The sequence below is a fragment of the Pelodiscus sinensis genome, chromosome 8 (assembly GCF_049634645.1).
Source record: "Pelodiscus sinensis isolate JC-2024 chromosome 8, ASM4963464v1, whole genome shotgun sequence".
NCBI classification, from domain to species: domain Eukaryota; kingdom Metazoa; phylum Chordata; order Testudines; family Trionychidae; genus Pelodiscus; species Pelodiscus sinensis.
In genome coordinates this window covers 35,613,244-35,636,876 of record NC_134718.1, presented here as the reverse complement: position 1 = coordinate 35,636,876, position 23,633 = coordinate 35,613,244, and the positions used below count along the sequence as shown (strand labels likewise).

General features: G+C 38.6%; 1 protein-coding gene and 1 long non-coding RNA gene across 8 annotated transcripts in view; both read right to left on the bottom strand.

Annotated features, from left to right (window-relative positions):
* PCDH15 (protocadherin related 15) overlaps positions 1-23,633 on the bottom strand; it is a 1,467,631-nt gene that overhangs the window by 1,104,610 nt on the left and 339,388 nt on the right. The window lies entirely within an intron of this gene.
* Positions 12,597-19,318, bottom strand: LOC142830403 (uncharacterized). Its single transcript, XR_012905612.1, has 3 exons — positions 18,195-19,318; positions 16,746-16,884; positions 12,597-13,912 (listed from the first exon to the last, which is right to left on the bottom strand). It is a non-coding gene; the product is annotated as an uncharacterized LOC142830403 (long non-coding RNA).

Below are 23,633 nucleotides of genomic sequence, written 5' to 3'. Positions count from 1 at the left end.
ATAGATCAGTGTGTCTCAAAGTGATACACAAAACCACTTTGAAGAACTTTAACTGGCCACTCCAGCGTGTTTATTTACTAGCGTCACAGCCTCGGAGCCTCATGGCTCCCAGTGGCTCCAGTTCAGCATTTGCAACCAAGGGGAGTTGCAGGAAGCCATGGTGGGTTGGATCACCACTTCCCATGGCTCCGCTTAGTTACCAATGGTAAACTGGAACCAATAGGAGCCATAAAGCTCCATGTCTGTGGTGCCATTAAGTAAATACCTCAGAACAGCCAATTAGGAGCTCTCTCTAAGTGGATTCACAGACCACTTTGAGAAATACTGAAACAGATGTAAACTTCCAATGGACTTTTTTTTCTGCTTTGGCACGGCTCGTGAGTAGGGAAACTGGAAGATTCAATGTGTAGCTGAGAAACTCACCAGCAGAGATTGGCTGGACTCAATGTCAGTGGTGACTTTAACCCTCCCTATAGGAACAGAGCATGGCCTGAAGCCAGGCAAGGGTAGCTCACATGGTATCTGTGGTTGAGTAGTTGCTCACATCACAGTCTGCCAGTAAGGTCCTACCAATTAGGTTTGTGCTCAGACTATACAGCTGACAAAGTTAATTGTACCCATTATAATATAATTTAGCTCTAGTCTATGGGAAATCTTATTTAGAGGGTCTCCTAAGCATCTAGCCCCAGAAAGGGGGTAAATTCAGATCATATGCTATGCATATAACTTCTGCTCAAAGCAGGGTAGCTGTTCTGTGACAGCACATATTTGTTGAAATCTCCTTTTATGTCCCCCTGAGGCCTCAATTCAGTAAGGCGAGTAAAAAGTCACACTGAACTCAGTTGTATTCAATGAGAAAACTCTTGTATTTAAGGGTATGCCTGAGGGTATGCCTACATAGAAGCATTATTTCAGAATAACTAACATTTCAAAATAACATAGTGCTCATCTACATAGCAAGTCATTTCTTCAAAATAATGTTGAGATGAGGACTTCTTACTCTGACTCCTGTAACCCTCATTTCACAAGGAGTAAGGGAAGTCGAAGGAAGAGTGTTCCTGTGTAGACAGTGCCAAAAGCCAAATAAAGCTATTTTGACTTCAGCTACGCAATAAAGCCTTTAGTTAGCATTGTTTATGCCTGATAACGAAAAAGGTATTAAACAAAAAATGTCACACTAGACATAATCCCTTTACCCATTTCTTTTCCTCTGACTGATAATCATCTGTGAATATTGTTCCTGTGTTAGAACTCAATTAAGCAAAGTCCCACTGAAGTTATGTTGAGTTTTATGCTAAAACAGGGTCTCAGATTTGAATATTTGTAATTACTAGATGATCGACAAGATGGCAAGCTGAACATGGGAGGCCCTACATGAAGAGAAAAGTCAAAGTATTTGAAGACCTTTAACATATGCCAACTCATGTTCAAGATATGCAAGGACTGTTTTATTGAGAAAGAAACCAGAAGGCAAGCTAATTAGGGAGAATGCATAAACTGAACAAGAATCTATCTCATGCCATCCTGACCTTCTTTAGGCTTCTGGAAATACCTTTACACTAGCTGTCACATTCTGAATTTCAGTTGAGACTAGTGAGGGGTTTTGATACCACCTGCTTGTAACCTTGGGTGCTTCACACTGCTTAATGTTTAAAGATAAAGTATTTGAGCAGCACTCCAGTCAAGCCCAGGTTTCCACCAGCCTTGGTTATCACTTTCAGGGTCATCCCACCATACCTCCATTCCTGATTTTTCACCAAAACACGTCTTTTGCAGTGAAGTTCTGGATAGTTCAGATATTATAAATCTGTTCCTCCTGTAAAGGGTCACTATACAACAGTTTTCTTTCCAATTTGTTACACAGACAATTCAGTTTAAACACAGCACTGGGTTAGTTTTTATTAGAAAATAAAACAAGTGTATTTGACTACATAGAGAGATTTTAAGTGAGTACAAATACAAGGCATTAAAGTAAAAAATAGTTGCAAGAGACAAAGGTAGAATGCTAGGGAAATTTAACTAACTAGATTTAGCAAGGTAAAATCTTTAACAAAGGTTCTCAGCAATGCTGTTAATCAAGTTTTCATGATTAAGAACCCACCCAAAGTCAAAGACTTCTTCTTTTGTCTACTTGGGGAAAAAAAGAGGGGGAGGGGAGAATGAAAAGAAGAGACACTAGGGTGCTTTTGTCACTTCCCTTTATAACCGAGTTTCCCTTCCAAAAGAATCTTCCTGAGGGTTACCCATAGATCAAATTCCTTCCCACCATGAGGACAGATCCATGAAGTCTTCTGGAAGGAGAGGGTTGATGATGTTCTTAAAATGCAGAGTGATCAAAAGAATGGCCAGTTGATAGATAACTACCAATTAACTTTGAAGATCTCTCACTAAAGGCATCAGCTTGCCCTTTGTCTTTGAGAAAAAGGTTACCTCTTTCTCCAGACTTTTCAGTCATAATTTCCACTTACATTCAAACCTTGCCTGCAATATTGCAACACACATTTCTCCATATTATTATTAACCAATGAGTTTTTCATTTTCACATGATACTACATAAGACATATTCTTCTGTACCAATATTGTTAATATGGCATGTAGGGGGTGTGAATACTAGGGTGTATTCAGCACCATTTGCATTCTCATAGGCTTCACTCCCATACTTGTATCAATCCTAGCTTTAACAAATTGTGACAGAATTTTAAGCAATAATGGGTCCAAGTATTATCCAGTCACACTGGTCTAAGTGAGTCACTATGTACTTACCTGAGCTTCCACCTTCTCTTTGGAAAAGAATTTATTAGGGATGAAATTAGGGTTGTACAGAAACTAACATGCAAATTAGTAAGTTTCTATGGAAATTACACCAAAATACTATTGCCATTAACTGGGAATGATACATTTTCTACAGTTATTTAACCATGCATATAACATAACGGGAATACAATTCTTTCTCAAATTGTGTATAATGGTTGAATATTCTGTGGAAAGACTATCTATTAAATTCTGTTCTATTAATTTCTATGGATTTTCTTCTATAAGAGCTAAAAATTACACACATAGGATGATAAGTTGTGCATAAAAGGCAATATTTTGTGCACTGTATTATGCGATAGGCTCTTTGGATTTCCTCTTGTTGACTTCAAATGACTTCTATTGGCCAGAGAGTGGGACAATGCTCCAGACATGGAGCTGACTATGTTTCTTTTACTCTCCTTTTATTTTTCAAAACTGAGACATGCTAACAAATATAGTGGTGACTAACATTCTGTTAAATACAAATGTTCAAGTTCATCCATTTGTTCAGGTACATCAATGCCGAGGCTTGATTTTCATTGGCCATTTCTTTGCTTGGCATGTGAGTAAACAGTGAGGTTGAAAACTTGACCTCCCAAGGATACTCCATAGAGGTTTCATACCTGCTCTACAACACTAGAAATCCTGTGCTCCCTGAGTGACATGGCTCTGAAGCAAATTGTTTCTCCCTGTGAAGGATTTAACTAACCTTTAGTCACTGCTCTCAAAGAGGTTTTGAAAAAAATCACATGAAATGATCAAAGCTCATGAGGAGAATTTCCTCTCGTTTTAAGCAAAATACAGGACTATGTAGCACTTTAAAGACTAACAAGATGGTTTATTAGATGATGAGCTTTCGTGGGCCAGACCCACTTCCTCAGATCAAGTAGTGGAAGAAAATAGTCACAACCATATATACCAAAGGATACAATTTAAAAAAATGAACACATATGAAAAGGACAAATCACATTTCAGAACAGGAGGGGGATGCGGGGGGGGGGGGGGGAGGAAGGTAAGTGTCTGTGAAGGTAAGTGTCACTTACCTTCCTCCCTTCCCCGCATGCCCCTCCTGTTCTGAAATGTGATTTGTCCTTTTCATATGTGTTCATTTTTTTTAATTGTATCCTTTGGTATATATGGTTGTGACTATTTTCTTCCACTACTTGATCTGAGAAAGTGGGTCTGGCCCACGAAAGCTCATCATCTAATAAACCATCTTGTTAGTCTTTAAAGTGCTACATAGTCCTGTATTTTGCTTCAGCTACACCAGACTAACACGGCTACATTTCTATTACTCTCTTTTTAATTCATTTTATACCATAAAATCTCACTGGTCCTTGACCTCAAGGAATGATATGGGATGAGAAAGGCTTTTAAGTAGAAATAGTGAAATGCTGGAATGTGAGAAATGTATTCTAAAGTGAAATGCTAGCATTTTTAATATTCTGTTAACATGAGTTTCAGGTGATAGCAAAAGGTAATGGAGTTAAAGTAGGGATGAATTAGACCACTTGACTTATGTTGTTCATCTGTTGCAAACAAAATGAAATAATAATTAGAAGGAAAATACAATTTTTCCTCCCTTAAAGTTACGAAACAGAATGGCTACGTGTAGACTGGCATGATTTTCCGCAAATGCTTTTAACAGAAAAGTTTTCCGTTAAAAGCATTTGTGGAAAAGAGCATCTAGATTGGCACGGACGCTTTTCTGCAAAAACACTTTTTGTGGAAAAGCGTCTGTGCCAATCTAGACGCACTTTTCCCTGACAGCCATATTCACGATCGGGGCTTTTTGCGCAAAACAAATCTGAGCTGTCTACACTGGCGCTTTTGCGCAAAAGGACTTTTGCCCGAATTGGAGCAGCATAGTATTTCTACAGGAAGCACTGATTTCTTACATGAGATCATCAGTGTTCTTGCGGAAATTCAAGCAGCCTGTGTAGACACAGCCAATATGTACACCATTCTTATTTTACAATGTGCAATGAAAATGTAAAATAAAAAGTAGAAACATCAAATCTTTAATGTTCATTTCTTTGGTTTCTTAAGAGCATATGTCAGGCAGCTTGCACATACATAAGTCATCTGTCTTCATAGGATCACTGGCTCTGCATTAGGAGTAAAATCTTGGCTCAATCGCATTTAGAGTTTTGCCATTGACTTCAATGGAGCCAGGATGTCACACTAGGTTCTGAACTCTGAAAATTAATGATGCTGCACAAATGCTGATGCCCAGGTATTCAATTGCAGTGAATGAAACATGTAGAACAATTTAAGTCCTGTACTTTATCAAAGGATATATACATTCTTTAGCTCTTCCTTGTTTCTTTTCACAATTCAACTCTTTGAAAGGGAGTCTATTTTTTTTAAAAAAGAATATCATGCAGTGACTACTATTTTAAAATCTCTACTTCTATGCTTGGCAAATCTCTTATATGTTTGTATTATGCATACATAGCAAAGGTACTGTTTAACATCAGTAACACGATTTATCTCATTTTATAAAGCTACCAAAGTGAAATCATTATTTAAAAATTCCAAACTTGGCTTTGGCAGAAAACCAATTGATGATTCTTGCAAGTATTACCAAAGAAGGAATCATAATGATTGTCTTGATAATTAGCTCATTGGAGGGATTCATTACCTCTCTTACTCATTTCTGTCACCATCTTTTTATGAAGGCACCAGGAAACAGAATTAACAATCTTTAAATGACCCTGTTCCCGGAGATCATATTAGCAGTGTGATCACTGTTGCAAAACATAACCTTCAAAAGAGTCCTGTCAGAGCTATTGACAGCTCTATGTACGTTTTATGAGTGTCATGCTGTTGTGGGCTTGGAAAAGAGATGAAGTGCTCATTTTGTAGGATGTCATTAATGCACTAGATCACAAAAGCAAATCTCCTCTTTAGGAAAAAATGACATATTCGCTCAGAAAAAAAAAAGACAAGACAACGTACAGAGATTTCTAACTGAAGATAAATAATGCTATTTTTTGTTTGAACACCATTGAAAATTTCCATTCAGTAATGTGAGACACAAAGGAATGCTGTTGAGAGGTATAATGAAGCAACAGTTATCTCCTCCCACCTCCACAATCTCCCCTTCCAAAAGAAAATAACATATACTGTCTTGGTATTCTGTAACTGCTACAAAACAGTGAGCATTACCAGACAAGGTAAAGAGATGACTTAGCAGTAGCACTTGGTGATAATCTGGAAAACAATGTAAACCCTTTAGTTAAAAGGAAGGTCAAATAATTAAAACTGCAGAGCCATCATTCATAGATGCCATCTTCCCATGGTGACATTCATTACCCCTTTCCAGTTGAGAACATAGTTTATTGCAATTCAGCTTATATAAATATATTGATTCTATGCAAAACATGGTAATGATGATATTGCCAATGTAAAGTTGACAGATTAACAACTCAGAAATTGCCAAATGCATTAGGAAAAGGAAATGTATATTCTCTATATAATACAAGGTGTTTTTGCTGTTGTCACATAAAAAGCCATATGTGGGCCTCCAGCGGTTAAATTTGTATTCTTCTAGGCCAACCATGAGCCCTGCTGGTGAAAATACCAGGTGTTCTTTATCAGACGGCTTTCATCAGCTGCAATTTCCTGTGCATGCTAGCTAAGAGCCAAGCATGGGATAAATAACATGACTTTAGTTCTCATCCCCATGGGAATGCTGACAGTGGCATTGGACTAGTATGCACATACCCGGTAAACAACTGGGCTACGTCTAGATTGCATCCCTTTTTCGTAAAGGGATGCAAATTAGACGTATCGCAATTGCTAATGAAGTGAGGATTTAAATCTCCCCCGCTTCATTAGCATAAAAATGGCTGCCGCTTTTTTTCGGCACAGAGCTTTGCCAGAAAAAAGCACCAGTCTAGACGTGGATCTTTCGGAAAATAAAGCCTGTGACGCTGGTAAATAAAGTGGCAGATGAAACATGATCTAAAGAATAAACCACAGCACAGAGTCACTCAACCTGGTTTCTCTTTGTGGTTCTTCAACTGACTTGCTATGCAACCTTGGTCAAGTCATTTTACATTTTTACAGATCAGGCCAATGAGTAACTACTCACAGGAGGGTTTGGTGGCTAATTTATCTATTTTTGTGGCATCATAAAAAGCCAAATATACTCTCTCCTTCTCTCCGCACACACTTTAACAAGAGTTCCACAAACGTAAATGTGCAGAAAATTTATTTCAGTAGTTTTACAGTTATAAACACTTGATTTTTATCTTGTCAATATGAGGTAATTATTTAATAGAGGTATTCATAGTTTGGTTTACTCTGTTGGTTCATTTAAAACTGTGGCCTCATCTCACAGCAGAAAGGAACAGAAAGCAACTTTCAACCTCAATTCTGCCTCTTGAAAGCTTGACTTTGCTAACTCAATGAATTGTCTGTTTTGTTTTTGTTTTGCTTAGAACCTCATTTTCCACTTCCTGCACACTCTTCATCTCCCTTGTCTTACAAAAAAGTTTGTGATATTTAATAGTGATAGAGATGCAGCCGTGTTAGTCTGGTTTAACTAAAACAAAAGACAAAACCATGTAACACTTTAAAGATTAACAAGATGGTCTTGTTAGTCTCTAAAGTGCTACATAGTTCTGCCTTTTGTGATATTTAAGTTACTTTTAATGGATTTGTCTCTGCACAACTTGGAATTCATTCAGCCTTGCTTTAGATGTTTTGGAACTCAACCATCTTAACCATTAAGTTATCATTATGTTGAAACTACCTCTACATTTAAATCTATCCTAATGTACTGTGTTTCCCAGCACACCAACGCATAGTGTTCTAAAGATAGTAATTTCTAAACAATGTTTAATGTTTTACTGTGGTCAACAGAACACTGCAGTCAGCTATCAGGTCACAAGATGCTGCCTGCTTTTCATATTCAGATGTTTCTATATGCACCTAATTTCCATACTGCAATAAGAACCTGGATGTTTATGGGAGCAACTGAAATGAAGTAGGAAAAGTAATGCTAACTGTAGCCAACTAATGGTAAGAGTTATTACAAGGATACTCTGCAACTGTGAACTGAGTTTTGGTTGGGACTGTAGTGGTCTGAAACAATCATAAATGGGAAGGAAGGCGGTTTGTTAGAGCAGTGGTCTCCAAAAGTTTTTGATTGCGCACCCCTATCAGTAAAATGTTTTTGAGCATGTACCCCCAATATATGTATACTTATTCATAAATTATATACATGTACTACTGTACTAGTATATTATGTACATTATAAAACATACACAAAAATAGAAATTAAAAAAGGATGAGATAAAGATTAAATAATATTTTTAAAATAATTTATTTATTTTATTTTATTTTATTTATTAATGGTACAGAAAACCTTTTTGCTCTCACTAAAAAAATATTATTAATAATAATAATTTTTACTGAGAGCAATGTGATTGAATATACTTCATTGTTTTTGAAAATCTTGGTTTAACACTTTGTGATACAGTGATTTGAAGGTCTGGTTCTAAGTTCAGTTTATTTCGATCCTTGGTTTTAACAGCTGTCATAGCTGAAAAAGACACTTCAAAAAGATACGTAGATCCAAATGGAAGAAGTGCAGCATTGGCTGCGCTTACGAAACCAGGATAGTAATTTTTCAATCCCATCCACCAATTACTCAAAGATTTTTGTTGAAATTTGGCTAGTAAATTTCTCTCTTCCCTGATGTCAATCAGTTGTTCTTGCAAACTATTTGGAAGGTGTTGCATTTTTATATTTTTAACAAATGAGTTCAAAACCCACTGAAACTCTTTGTTTGGAAGATTTTTAAACAGGTTAGAAAATTCCATTTCCAAGTTTTTTAAGTGTGCAGATATGAGAGTTTTTATAGATGACACACTTACATAATTTTCGGCAACAAAATCACATAACGATGGAAACCTTTCCAAACATCCATTTTCAAAATGCTCTCTCCATAGCGCTAGTTTCTTTTGAAAAGCTGTTACTTTCTCACTCATTGTTAAAACTTCACTTTTACCTTGAATGGATAGATTAAGTGTGTTTATTTTTTGAAAATATCTGCTAGATAGCATAGTACTGATAGCCACTTGTCATCACAGAAAAGGTCAGCAAATTTGGAACACTTGTCTTTTTGTAAAAGAAAAATGTGTAACTCATCTTTAAGTTCAACAACTCTTTTAAGCACTTTGCCATGAGATAACCAGCGAACCTCTGTGTGGTACAAAAGATTTTCATGGCCACTCTCCATCTCATTAAAAAGTATTGTAAAGATTCTACTATTTAAAGGTCTTGTTTTTATAAAATTAACCACATTGATGACATCCTGTAGCACTTTGTGCACTTTTGGCTCCAACTTCTTTGCTGCAATAGCTTGCCTATGAATGATGCAGTGAATTAATTTCATGTGTGGAGCTATCTCTGTAACCTTACCCCAGAATCTTTTTTTTACTCCAGTCAAAGCAGCCACTCCATCAGTGGTTACACTTACACAGTTTTTCCATAGAACATTGTTTATATTAAAGAAGTCATTTACTGTTGAGAATATATCTTCTCCGGTACATCTTTCCCTTAGTGGCACACAGAAAAAGTAGTTCTTCATGTATTTCATTATTGAAACAGAATCTAGCAAATATCATAAGCTGAGACATGTTAAAAACATCTGTACTTTCATCCAACTGTATAGCAAAACTCCCACACTGTGTAATTAGTTCTAATACCTGTTTCTTCAAATCTTCAGCAATGTTTTCTATGCGTCTTCCAAAAGTATTTGCTGACAAAGGAATGCATGTTTGTTGCCATATTGTTTTCCATGTATTATTTCAACCATTTTTACTGTGCAAAATGAACAAGTGTTTCTTCAATGGTATGTGGCTTTTTGTCTTTCACTATTAAGTAAGAAACCTCAAAAGAGGCTTCTAAACATTTATCATTAAGTGTAGTGAAATTTTGTAAAGTACTGGATTGAGTATCACATGACTTTACACATTGCTGAAAAAATTGTAGAGGTTTGCCTTCAAGTTTTGGATGCTTAGTTTTTAAATGTCTTGCAAATCGTGATGGCTTCATACTATCATTAGCTAATATCTCAAGGCACAATATACACTTTGGGCAAGGTTCATCGTTAACGATAGTGGATGTAAATCCATATTTCAAATAATTTTCTTGATAATTTTGAATGTTTTTGGACGAATTCTTGTCAGATCTGACTAGATTGTCATTGTTTCTACCTCATAATATGGCTGACTAAGTGCTCATACTAGGAGTAGAAGAAGGGTCAGCTCTGCCATTTTCTTGTTGTTCGCTTGTGCTCACATTATTAGTATTATCTTCAATCCACGGTTTCTTTGCAGGAATCTTTTTAAGCCACTTGTCCATTTTGTCAGGGTTAGTTTAGTTAAAACTAGATAATATAATCCATAAATCCACGTAACTGGGCACACGTAAACTGCAATATGCAATAAGCTAGATAATTTCATGGAGGTTAGGCCCATAAAAAGCTATTAACCAGGGGATAAAATGGTGTCCTTGGCCTCTGTTTGTCAGAGGCTGGAGAGGGATGGCAGGAGACAAATCGCTTGATCATTGTCTTCGGTCCACCCTTTCTGGGGCACCTGGTGTTGGCCACTGTCGGTAGACAGGTTACTGGGCTAGATGGACCTTTAGTCTGACCCAGTACAGCCGTTCTTATGTTCTTATGTTCTTAATATGCTGAAAGTGAATGAATGAGTGAGGGAGCCACTGTCAATCCTTCTGCATTGTGGAACTCCCACTCTTCCCTCAGGATACCTTGTGTACCTTACGTGACTGTCTGACCTACAGACCGAGTGAGGGCACCAGTGCCAATCTGTATATTGAATATTAGTAAAGCTTAATTTCTTTCTTATTTTTTTTAGATAAAAAATAAATAGAAATAGAAATTCTAATATTTTCTTCCTGCACCCCAATGGATTCTCTTCTCCCCCCCCCCCCCCAGGGTGTGCGTACCCTATTTTGGAGACCAGTGTGTTAGAGAATTAGGAGGGATAGCTCAGTGGTTTGAGCATTGGCCTGCTATACCCAGGATTATGAGCTCAATCCTTGAGGAGATGATTTGGGGGCCATTTCGGGATCTGGGGCAAATCTGTCGGGAATGGTACTTGGTCCTGCCATGAGGGCAGGGGATTGGACTTGTAAGGCAGAAATGCTGAATAGAGGAATGATCTGAGTAAATTTTAAGGCCTGCCACCTGTAATGGATATAAGTGATATAATTTATCACTATGTACTCTTGTAAATGTTGTGTAGAATTGTAAATTGCAAGAAAAATGTTTGTAAGACCATTAATAAGGGAAAAGCTGTTTAAAATGTAGTTTTCCAAAATGGAGTCCAAAACTCCATTTTGTACCTGGAACTTTCCAGATTTGTCTTTTACAATTGGGTATGGCATAGAATGTGCAGGTAGAATATTTGAGTTCAAAACCTGAGCTACCTGTCAGTTAAATTTGCATAAACATGAATATGTATGAGCATTCCTATTAGCCAATCAATTCAAACCACGCTGGAAAAGCATCCTTGCCATGTCCAATCAGTTTAAAACATCTAGATAATGAATATGCATGAAACCACCCTATATGAGTTTGGACCGAACGTCAGTTCGTGCTGGTTCCCGGACGTAGCTGGGGCCTGCAGCGTCGTGTGTTTCGTCGGGTTAGTAGAGCATCCTAGCCTGGGCTCTTTTCAGAAAGAATACCTTAATGGTATTTCTCATATATAGAATCTTTTAGTATCTTAATGGTACTAGGTATCCTTGTGGTACCGAACATCTTTATGGTGTTCTAACCTTCGTCCTTGGGTTACATGACGGAAGGTCATTCCCACTTTTAGTTTAATGTAGTTTAGTTCTTAGAATAGGATAGATCTCCCATGTGTCAGCGACAGGTGCGTCGGTCAAAGTAAGGTCAGCCGTCATCGTGTTTGTTCGACGGGCGCATCGGAGAAGTGTAGGGTTTTATTTTAGGATTAGAATAAGTTAAGTACAGAGTCTACCATCGCCGGTTCAAGACACTACCGAAGAGCGTGAAAAGGGCTGACGAGAAAACGATCCGTGGAAGACGAATCGCCGGTCGTCGTTCCCAATTCCTGTCTTCGTGGGACTATCCTGCCTCGAATCGCCCAACGAGGGATCGCCTGGTTGTTCCTTGCCCGAGGCTCTAAAACAGCCAAAGGCTTGAGGTCACCAGCTTCTGCGGCTCCACTATCGTCGAAGTCTCTGGTAATATTCAAGGATTTGAGGGGACTTCCCCTTCTTATCCTTTAGGTTACTGTAGAACGGGGACTGCCCCCGAGTTAATGTTAAATCGAGATATTGTGTTTTAAAATTTTACTTTGTCAAACAATATAGTCCTGTTGTTATAAAATTTATACCTGGACTTATGTTTTATTCATTGCGGTTTTGCACTTTAAAACGGTGAATAGATACGGATAGAGGTCCAACCTGTTTTACCATCCCTAGAGGATTGGGAAGTGCTGAGCACATCTCTGAGGATTGCCCTCTTACACCTTTGGCATCCTTGATCTGTTGGTACTTATTAAAAGTATTCACGTAACAGACTCGATGACCTCTCAAGGTCTTTTCCATGTTATCATTTTAGAATCTCTCTCACGATACTATGAAATTGATTGATGACACTGTTTTAAGTTAATGAGGGCCAGATTGTGACATGGCCACACAGGAGATTAAGGGGTAAAAGTCCCCATGTTAGGGTTCCATTATTACACAACTAATCTAGCCAAATTTGGGGGGAATAAAAAATACGAGAACATTTTTCTATATGTACATGAATTTCCCCTAGTAAAAATGCTTATAACTTTAAAACTTCTAGATTAAATTTTCTTCAACAAGAATAGTTTGGTGTATGTACTTTCAAGTCTGATATTCCAATGCCATTGAGTTATCCAGGTATACTATTGGGGTATACCTACATAGCAGGGTAAAAGTCGAATTAAGCTACGCAACTTCAGCTACAGCAACTGCATAGCTGAAGTTGAAATAACTTAATTCCGCTTTTGGTGCTGTTTATATAGCAGGAAGTCAAATGAAGAACACTATTCCTTTGACTTCCCTTACTCTTTGTGAAATGAGGGTTTCAGGAGTCAGAGTAAGAAGCCCTCCACCTCAAAATTATTTCAAAATAATCGCTTGCTGTGTAGACGTGCTCTTTGTTATTTTGGAATAATGCTACTCTGTAGACATAGCCTTACTGATTGGAACATTCAAAGGAGATTGTATCCTTTTTATTAATTTTACATGTACAGATACAATTCAGTAACAGCTGAACCCATTTTGTTCAAATTCTTTAAAAAAAAAGTCATGTTTGTGATGAGACAAAGAACTGAATAATTCCATGAGAAAGCTATGTGTGGTTGAAAAGGGGGAATTAGAATGGAAATTGCTCTGAGGTCATCCTTAATTGCAGTGTGTTCTACTCATATCTGCTATAATTTATTATGATTTGAAATTTGTTTTTCTACAGCACAATCAAAGGGGTCTCTAAAGTTCCTGTAAATTTTGCCTCTGCTTCTTTCTTAATTGTACATTACAGAGATAAACATTAGATTTCACATGAAGTTTATCTAGCAGCCCTTCAACTGTGAAAGTAATGGTAAGGTTCATAAACTGTTAGATCAGAAGAACAATGAAACACCTAGAATTATAGCTAAACTTGGTTGTCATGTCATTTAACAGGAATATACTCTATTCAATTCTTTTTCTATTATTCATACATAAGATGCAATATATCATAGTAATGCATGACCCAATAATTTCATCTGTTATACTACCAATTATTAGTGAAATAGCATCATGACCCATAAATACTACATGCTGAAGTAGCAAGGACTATGTGAATTTGTGAGTTACACTGGTGTCATAAATGGATTCTCTGGGAATGAAAGCCATTAAATATATAAAAAGTTAAGAATTGATAAGGTTGTGACACAATCCAGAAAATTTCAAGAAATTCCAAGTTGAGCTGCCACATGGGTCAGATCCTCAAATGTTGTAAATCAGCCTCACTGACTTCAAAGGAGCTATGTAAATTTCCAGCAGCAGAGAATGTGACACTTCATCTTTAACTCTATTGCAGAAAATAAGAAGACAGAGATACAAGTCAAGAATAAAGGGTTAACTTTAATATTAAATAACCAAGCTTCTAAATCGATTGACATTGTTGCTTGGCTTGGGTCCCCATTTCAGGATCTGTTTGTGTGTCAGAATTGACAAGGTTATGTCTACATAGCAGTCGAAAGATGTGACTGAAGCACATGTAGGTATACCTGGTCAGACTTTGAATGACCTACCTTGATTTCAAATAAGTAGTGAAGGAGATGGCATAGGATAGCTCAGTGGTTCTCAAACTTTTTGGGCTCTGGAGCGTAAAAATTTATGCGGAGCCCCAGCGGTCCACTGATTGTACGTGTCGTACCTATCAATGTTTCCAGTTTGTCAACCTCGCGGAGCCTCTGGAGATGTCTCACGGAGCCCCTGGGGCTCTGCAGAGCACAGTTTGAGAAACACTGGGATAGCCGACGGTGTCCAAGGAACTAGATGGGCTTGTACTTGGATGGCTAGCCTCAGATGCTGTGGTTTCACTGCTATTTTTAGTGAGTGCTCTCAGTCAAAGCAAGCAGGGGCATAGCTATATGTACTGAAATCATGCCTCCTGACTGCAGTGTAGACATGCCCAAGAGCCAACAGGAAGTGTGGCACTGCACAACATTATGTAGCACATGGAAACCTTAAGTTTCCTGCAGACACTTTACCTTTGTATAGCACATTCATACACTAAGGTCAAAAGGGAACATTATGATCATCTAGTCCTGTGCATTGCAAGCCACATAACCTCCCCTCCCCACTACTGAAATAGACTCCTAACTTCTGAGTTACTGAAGTCCTCTAATAATGGCTTTAAAAGATTTCAAATTATAGAGAATTCACCAGTTACACTACTTTAAATCTGCATATGCCCCCACGCTGCAGATGAAGGTGAAAAAAACAAAACACAAGACTCTATGTCTATCTAATCTGGGAGAAAATTCCTTCCCCCAAACCATATTCCTTCCCCAAATATGGTCTTGCCCATATGTTCATGGTTTATCAGGCAGATATCCCAGAAAGAATTCTCAGTTGTAATTCAAAGCCTCCCCATCTACTGTCCCTTCTACAGCTGTTGGGACTTTTTGCTACTGGAAGTCACTGTCAGCTAGCATGCCCTCCATACATTTATCAAATTCAGTCTTGAAGACATATTTTTCACTCTCACTCTCTCCTTGAAAGGCTGACCCAGAGCTTCACTCCTGTGCTGGTTAGAAACCTTTGCTCGTTTCATGCCTAAACTTCTCAGTGGCCGGTTTCTATCCATTTGTTCTCAAGTCCATACTGGCACTCAACTTAAATAACTTTTGTTCCTCCCTGGTATTCATCCCTCTGATGTATTTGTAGAGAGGAAACAGCTCTCTCTTCAGCCTTGTTTGGTAAGGCTAAACAAACCAAGCTCCTCATATAAGGTAGGTTCTCAACCCTTTTGAACATCCTAGTAGCCCTTTATTTACATCTGTTCCAATTTGGACTTCTCTTTCTTAAAACATGGGATACCAGAACTGCATGCACCATTCCAGATGAGGTTTCATTGGTGCCTTAGATAATGCTACTAACACTCCCCTGTGTGCCCTAGAAATACCTTCCTTGATCATCCTAGGGCACCTTTATCTTTTTTCACATCCACATCACATTGATGGCTCAGTCATCCTGTGATCGACCTATATACCCATCATTTTCCTCCTCTGTTGCATCAAACTGATAAGTCCCCAGCTTCTAGTATTCTTTTCAGACAACCTGTTTTGTATAAGCAGGATGCAATGCAACTTCAGACATTTTAAAATGAGCATTATTTTGAAAAAATGTTTAAAAAAGCTTATTGACTATCACTATTCCACTCGGAACAAAAGTTTAATGATACATAAGGATTTTTAATAGCTTATTAATGACAGAATTAAAGGGGTGGATTTCGACATCGCTTTCATCAGATTTATTTTGGGATAACACATTGACTTCCATGAGTTGCTCCTAATTTACACAATCATGAGTGACATCAGAATTAAGTCTAGAAGATAATTAGCTAATATGATGTTGATAATGTGATAGGAAGAACGTCACAAGCAGGAATCAAACATTCCAGAAATGTCAAGCCTTTGAAGTCTTGTCTTATGCAAACTGATTCCTGAGTAAGTGAGGGATCTAATATGACCTTAGTCAATAAGTGGATTTCTTCATTTGTGTTCAGCAAGTTATTCATCACTGTTATTTATCTGTGGTATTACATTTCTGAAAAATCTTAATCAGATTTTTTAAATTACTTAAAAACAAACAAACCAATGAGCACCAGAGATCTTTGGATATACCTTAATGCACAGGAAATTTGGTAGTCTATAATTGAGGCTACTGATTGATGGCAGTAACCTGTAACCCACTCTTGACTGTAGCACTAAGATATTCCTGCACTCTGTTAGAAAGAATTCTAACAGTTAGCCTTCTTCACAGAGTGTTCCCTCAAAGCAAGCTCTTGATATTTTAGAATAGGAATTTAGAAGTATTTTTTATCATAAGTCCCACTGAACCTGATAAGCTGTTAACCTTTATCACAGCAGCTACTTAGACAAAGCTTTATTATTATGATAGGCTGGCTATTTTACAGTTCATGATTCCTGCAATGTTTAATTTATTTTTAAACAACTAATAATTTGTCCATTACGAACAATATACAAAGACCCTAAAAATCACCATTCAATATGAATTTGAAATATCAAGTTGTTTTGTTTTTAAACATTGTACATTTTATCTTGGGTTAATTAATAATTGTGCCAAAGCAAAAGTGATGTTTACATTATTTTGAGATTTCCATTATAATTTACTATTTAGTTTTGCTTGAAGTTTCCCAGTCTTGTTCTCAGTCAACAGATGATTTTTTTTTAATTGTAAAAATAACTTCAACTCACATCTCAGAGCTGGGTCACATTTTCATACTTTCCTCTTGAATCACAAGGGTGGATACTTAAAAAAATAAAATAAAATAAAAATACACTCAGAGTCTCCTGTAACCTCTGACTTCCCTCAGAGCTAGGTGTTTTAGAAAAACTAAATATCTCAACATTCGTAATAGAATCCTGAGTGAATAGTTCTGATCTACAAGTGCCATACAGTGCTACAAGTGCTATACTTGATGGAAGGATTGGAAAACAACACATATTGCACAGTTATTTTTAAAAAGTGATCCCAACACTCCAATAATTCACAGCACTTCTTAAGTACAACCCGTTGAACCTCAGGATCTGAACAGTGCCAATCCGTAGAATTTGCTGAACCCTGAGAGGTCAACTTTCTCTAGCAGCATTAACAACACTTCCACTGCTTACTGTACACTTAAAAGACTGTTAGGGACAAAATAGAGCTAAACAGTTGCACAGAACACTGAGAGCCAGGACTGGTAGCTGTAAACAATCTTTATGGACTTGGGGGAAACTTGGGCACACCCATGATGGACATCTGGCTAACTAAAATCTTGCCAGACTATGGATGTTGCCAGACCAGAGCATACTGGACAAGAGAGGTTCAACCTGTAACAACCACACTTCAGAGAAAATTCTAGAGAAGTAGATAATCTTGTTATTCAAGCCAAAGCCTAGAAGTGTGGCATATGAAGGGAAGTACACTGATATAAACACAACAGCCAAATAAGGACAGAAACATGCATGGAATTAAACAACAAGCCACAATTTTTATTAAACTTTAACAAAGGAGAGAGCCACTACCCACTCATCATCCATACAGTCCTATACGAGGCATTTAATTGGTGGAAGTGCAGGTTTTTATTTTATCTCCATATCATATAACTCATAATGCATGCCCCCTCCCCCATGGTTCAGCTTTCTCTGAAACCCTCTACATGCCCTGCAGGAGCAACAAAGGATGGAGCAGGATGGAGACAAGGGCTCAGGCTTAGGTTCAGGCTCAGCAATAGTTAATAAGCCCAAGGCCTTGTTCAGGGCAGGGTAGCAACAGTTCAGGGTGTGCAGGCATATGCTCAGGCCAAGTTACCGTTAGGTCTCCTAGCTCTGGCGGGGAGCTGACAAGCACAGGCATTTTGCCCCAGAACAAGGGGAGACCGCCACCCACAGATTAGGGTGTCAGGGGGACAGGCCCACTCACTACATTGCATTCAAGCCCATGGCTCTAGTGGTGGCAGACCCGGCTGCCACTGGGTCAGCGGGGATCCTGACCACAATGCGCTGACTCAATTTACTTCCATCTCCTCAACCAGAGGTTATCCCTGGGCTACTTCCTATCTCCCACTGTGGCCATACCTGGCTTGATACCACTCCTCAGATCTTCAGGGTACGAAATCTCCAGCAGGTTTCCATCAGCTCTGAGTTGGGGATCATCAACAGTCCGGTCCAGTCTTCCTCTTCCTGCTGGTACAGGCCAGCCTTCTACCTCAGGAACTTGGGGAATGTGTCTGGCATAACTGAGCTCTTAGCTCCAGCCTTTACATTTCTGGCTCTAATCCTCTGCTTCCTGAAGGCAGGGTTGGATTGGGGAATTCTTCCCCTTCTGGGTCAGAGGGGGGGCCAAGCTGTCTCATTGCAATGCGCATACACTCACACGCCAATACTGGTGTGACATTCTACACCAGGGGAAACAGGAAATTAACTTAGGAAATTCAGAAACAGAAGATGAACCTGAAAATACATAAACCGCACACTTGTTTACAAAGCTGTGAAGCAAAGCGATACCTAAGGAGGACAGCTGTTACGTATTTGGCTGATAGGGTAGGAAAAGGAAAGGGGAGATATGACAAGTACTAATATATTGACATGGAAAAAAAGAAAAGTTTACACAAAATGTCAGGACATTTTCCTGATAGTAAAATCTATAGTAATAGTCTTTAAAAGGAAATGGTAGATGTCCCATTGCTGCAGACATTTAAAGTTCGACTGTGCAAAGCACAAGTAAATATGCTGCACAAAACAATCCTGCATTGCCATAGAAAGTAGGTGATCAAAACATCAGGTTCTCTGTTTTTGTCAATTTATTCTCACTTATGATTTACCCTTTTTGTGGGGGAGTGTAAACCCCATTCTAGCCCACAGCCACATCAACATTTAAAAACTTTGTAGCATATACATACATATGGCAATATGAAAAGTACTTTTGAGTTTGCAAAATGTGCATGTAGGCCCTCCTTCTGTGATGTGCCGAGTGCTCTCAATGCCAAAGTGAGTTGAGGACATTTGACCTATTATCAGACTTCATCGTTAATCTGCAAACATTGCTTTAGAAAAATAGGCCAAATTACTCTTATGATATAGTTTCACACTATTTATATTACCAAGTTGACCTCAGATTACAAAATGATGAAGAAGCATATCCTTCTTCTGCTGATCTGTACTTTATGGGTATGTCTAGACTACATGCCTCTGTCACAGGAGGCATGTAAACTAGACTATCAGACATAGTCAGTGAAGTCAGGGATTTAAATATCCTCGGCTTCATTAAAATAAAAATGGCCACTGTACTGTGCCGACTCAGCTGATTGTCGGCACAGAACGTGAGTCAAGACACCCTTTGGTCAACAAGGGAAGCCTTTGTCGAACGCTCCTGTAAACCTCGTTTCACAAGGCATAAGGGAGCGGTCGACGAAGTCTTCCCTTGTCGACTGAAGAGCGTCTTGACTTGTGCGCTGTGCCGATGATCAGCTAAGCTGGCACAGTGTGGCAGCCATTTTTATTTCAATGAAGCCGGGGATATTTAAATCCCGGCTTCATTAAATATGTCTGATAGTCTAATTTACATGCCTCTGTCACCAGAGGCAGGTAGTCTAGACATACCCTATGAGAGAAAATGAGATGTTTTTAGTCTATTTAAATAAGTGTCTTAGTGTAAAGAAGTACAACTGAAATTACACATGGTAATAATTAGGGCTGACAAGCGATTAAAAAAATTAATCGCGATTACTCGCACGATTAAAAAAATTAATTTTGATTTATCACACTGTAAAACAATAATAGGAATGTGATCTATTTTAATATTTTTGGATGTTTTCTACATCTTCTAATATGTTGATTTCAATTACAACACAGAATACAAAGAGTATAGTGTACACTTTATGTTTATTTTTTATTACAAAACATTTACATTGTAAAAAAAATCTTCAGTTCACCTAACTGAAGTATTGTAGTGAATTTAAATTCTTCTATACAATGATTATATTTGTGTCCTATTCAAAAGAGTCCTTTTTTAGCTCAGCCTCAGCTATGGGTGGCACAAGGCTGGAGAGGGTATAGACTCTGCTCTGGGTAGTGCAGAGTTTGGGGGTGCTCAGCCCCCCCATATGCAGGTGGCATAAGGATCAAGGATGGGGGGTCAACCCCCAAGCTCGGGGGAGGGGTCAGCCCTTGGGCTGGGGAGGGGAGTAGACTCCAGTATGGGCAGCCCCAGAATTAGATGTGGGGAGAGGGTCAGTCTCAGCCCCAGGAGGCAGAGAGTGGCTTAGTGAGCCCTGCTGTGGGGGGGCAGAGGAGGGAGGGACAGCTTGGGCAACCCTCTCCCCCCCCCCCCCAGCTGTTTTATTTTAATAAATACAGTCACCTGGGAGGGGAAAGGGATGGATGTCAGGGTCTTCTTTACTTTTCTTGTTTACTTCTCCATTGGAGCTCGAACCACAGCTTCCATTTTTTCCCCTCCTTTCTGGCTGCTTCTTTTTTCTGTGTGCCTTCTGGTAGCGGTTTGCATTACTGCACCTTACAGAGATGGCCTCTGGAGCAGCTAATGCTGGTTGGCTAACCTCTACGATTAAACTCAACTTAATTTTTTTAACGAGTTAATTCTGCCCTGCGTTAATCACAGGCGTTAATGCCCACTAATTGACAGCCCTAGTAATAATTTAGATCAAATGACATTATGCTCATATTTGATATTGCAAAATGAAGGGGAAAGAAACCCTACTCCACTCAGGACTATTTCTATAACATCGATGCCTTATCCTAAACTAGCATTTCCAAAACATCACAAAGTAAATGCAGCAGGTGTCTATCATTTACTGTAAAACGTGTTACACATTAGTCTAAAAGCTGCATTCTAAGTGAAGGTCATTCCTTTATAAACATTTGATGATTACATTTTGTGTATATCAAAATACTCTGAAAAGGTGAGTCTTTACATGCTTTGTTCTGTGCAGCTCAGCTTGGCATAAATGAGGTCAGATTCACCCTTATAATCTAGATAATATGAATGTGTTATAGATTTTTACATCAGGAACTAAGCCAATTTAATTGCCCCTCCTTTTCTCCTTTTTTCTCCTAAATTATTTTTGCAGTACCAAAGCAATTCAGCAATTTTTTATTCTCTTCTTTTTGAAAGATAGAGTACCCTGTAATTAAGGATATCAATAAGGTTTCCATGCCTCCCTCTCTCCCTTCCCTCCCACCAAGGTTTTGCTGGGAGCCTCCCTGAATCAGGCCTTATTTTTCAGATGCTACTACAGACAAAACTGGGAGATTTGGGATGCTAACAGTTCAGCATCATAGTGCGGCTACTTGTGTGCCCGCCCCTCCCCCCCCACATTCCATGATACTCCCTAAAGCAGTCGGAATCATCCGGTAGCCCCTTAAAGAGTGCAGGGGTTCTTTGTGCACTACCTCCGCTCCAAGCACTGACTCTGCAGCTCCCAGAGGGAACTGCAAGGGTAATGCCAGTGGTCAGGGGCAGCATGTGGAGCTCCCTGATCCCCCACCCTGGAGTGAATGCCATAGGGTTGTGCTGTTCTCTTTTCAGAGCCTCCTAAGGTATGTGCTTTCCTCCTTGCCCTCTCCTACTCCCTAACCTCCTGCCCTGGCTTATCCTGGAACTCCCTCCTGCATTCAAACTTCCTCCCAGATCCCACACCCCCTTCCCTACACCTTCTCCTGCACCCTCTCCCTCGCTGAGAATCAGCCCAGAACCACCTCCTCCAATCTGAACCTCTTGGACCAGCCCAAATCCCACACCCCTTCCTGTACCTCAACCCTCTTTCCCAACCCTGTACAAGTGAGTCAAGGTGTGTGTGAGAGAGAGAGCAAATGGAGGGAGGTGGGCTGCAGTAAATCGAGAGCAGTTTGTGTTTGTGCTATTAGACAGTTGGCAACCTAGATGTCAATGGACTGTCAATTCAATGATCACAAACACCTAGTGATATTATGCATCTTTCTCTCTATGTTTCTCCTGTCCAAGACTGGAATAGACACATTCTACTTTAAGGATGTACAGGCACACTCTGAGCTACAAACAGCCAACTTACGAAATCCGCACAAACAAAAGCTCACAGGTGGTGGCCAGGGGATGGCCCAAAGTCCCCTTCAGAATCTCCACCTACCTCCTCATCCTCCTTGAATTCAACCTGCTTTGCCTCAAGCACCAGAAATCAAGGTTAAATAAACTATTTCTATTATTTTTCATTGCAAATACACAGTATTTCCTTGACAATAATAGCTAAATAGGTTTTTGTGGGCTACCCTGGGAACCTACCTACCATTTTTTAAATTGTTTCTATGGGGAAATGCATTCTGAGTTCCAAACCACCAACATAACAGATGGAACACAACCATTTCATAAACTGTGGATTTTTTTTATATAATCAGCCACACACACAGTTGCATAAAGGAGATTATATATATTTTATATATAATACATATCACTATATATTATATAGTTTTGGTGGCTGATTTCATCTGCCAATGCAAGTTAACTACAGAAGAACACTAAAGAATAAATTGTATGTGCTTTAATATGTTATCATATGTAACGTTCCCAACATAAGTGCAAAATTTCAGCACTTTAAAACTTGTAACTCAGGGAAGAAGGAATGAAACAATTATAATTTTAGAAGTGTGTGATTTGTGACTCCCCATCCAAAACTGAATACTGCATTCACACTTATACCCTGTTATTCTTCTCGATTTCCTTTGGTTTATTAGTGTAATTTCTCTGTCTTCTTTTAACCTTATAGTTTTTATACAAGTATTTCAGTAAAAGCAGTGACATTTTATCATTCTGTATGACAGCAAACAGACACAGTTAAAAGAACTTCTGAAACTTTTAATCACATCCCCTAGCCTTAAGAAATGGATAAGTAGTCAAGAGTCAGTTATCTGTAGTCATGTACTATTTTTCTTTTCATTTACTTACAATTTAAGATACTTAAATGACAAAATGAAATGTTTGGTCCTTGAACAACTGAAATGCAGATAAATATATAAAATAAATCCTAAATGCAAAACTGTATCTTAGGCAAAACTCTGTTATTCACTAGTATCTTTGTAATTCTCTTCTGATTGTTGTCAGGCCTCAGATCTCATGATTTAGTATCACTTGCTTCTAAACTGTAACTTTCTGATGCCAGGTCTGACATTCCTGTGTACATCCCCCCCCCCCCCCCCCCCAGTGATATAAGAAGTTTTGTTGATCTAACTATTTCATCTCTTACATTTTCAACAGCCCTTTTATGCAAGTAAACATGGCTGAAGTATAGCTTTATTAATGAAGAAAAGTCTCACATGCAATTTTATGGCTAAATAAGTTCCTTTAGGACAAATCTGCATTCTAATATAGCAACATAGAAAACTGAAGGCTAAATATGGAAGTAAATTGTTATCTTATACTTTTCTGAACTTTTTTTTTATAATTACATCACTTTTTCCATCTTGTTGTTTGCTAAGAGAAATTGTAATTATACAGACTTAGAAATTGCTCCAGTATGAATACTGGAT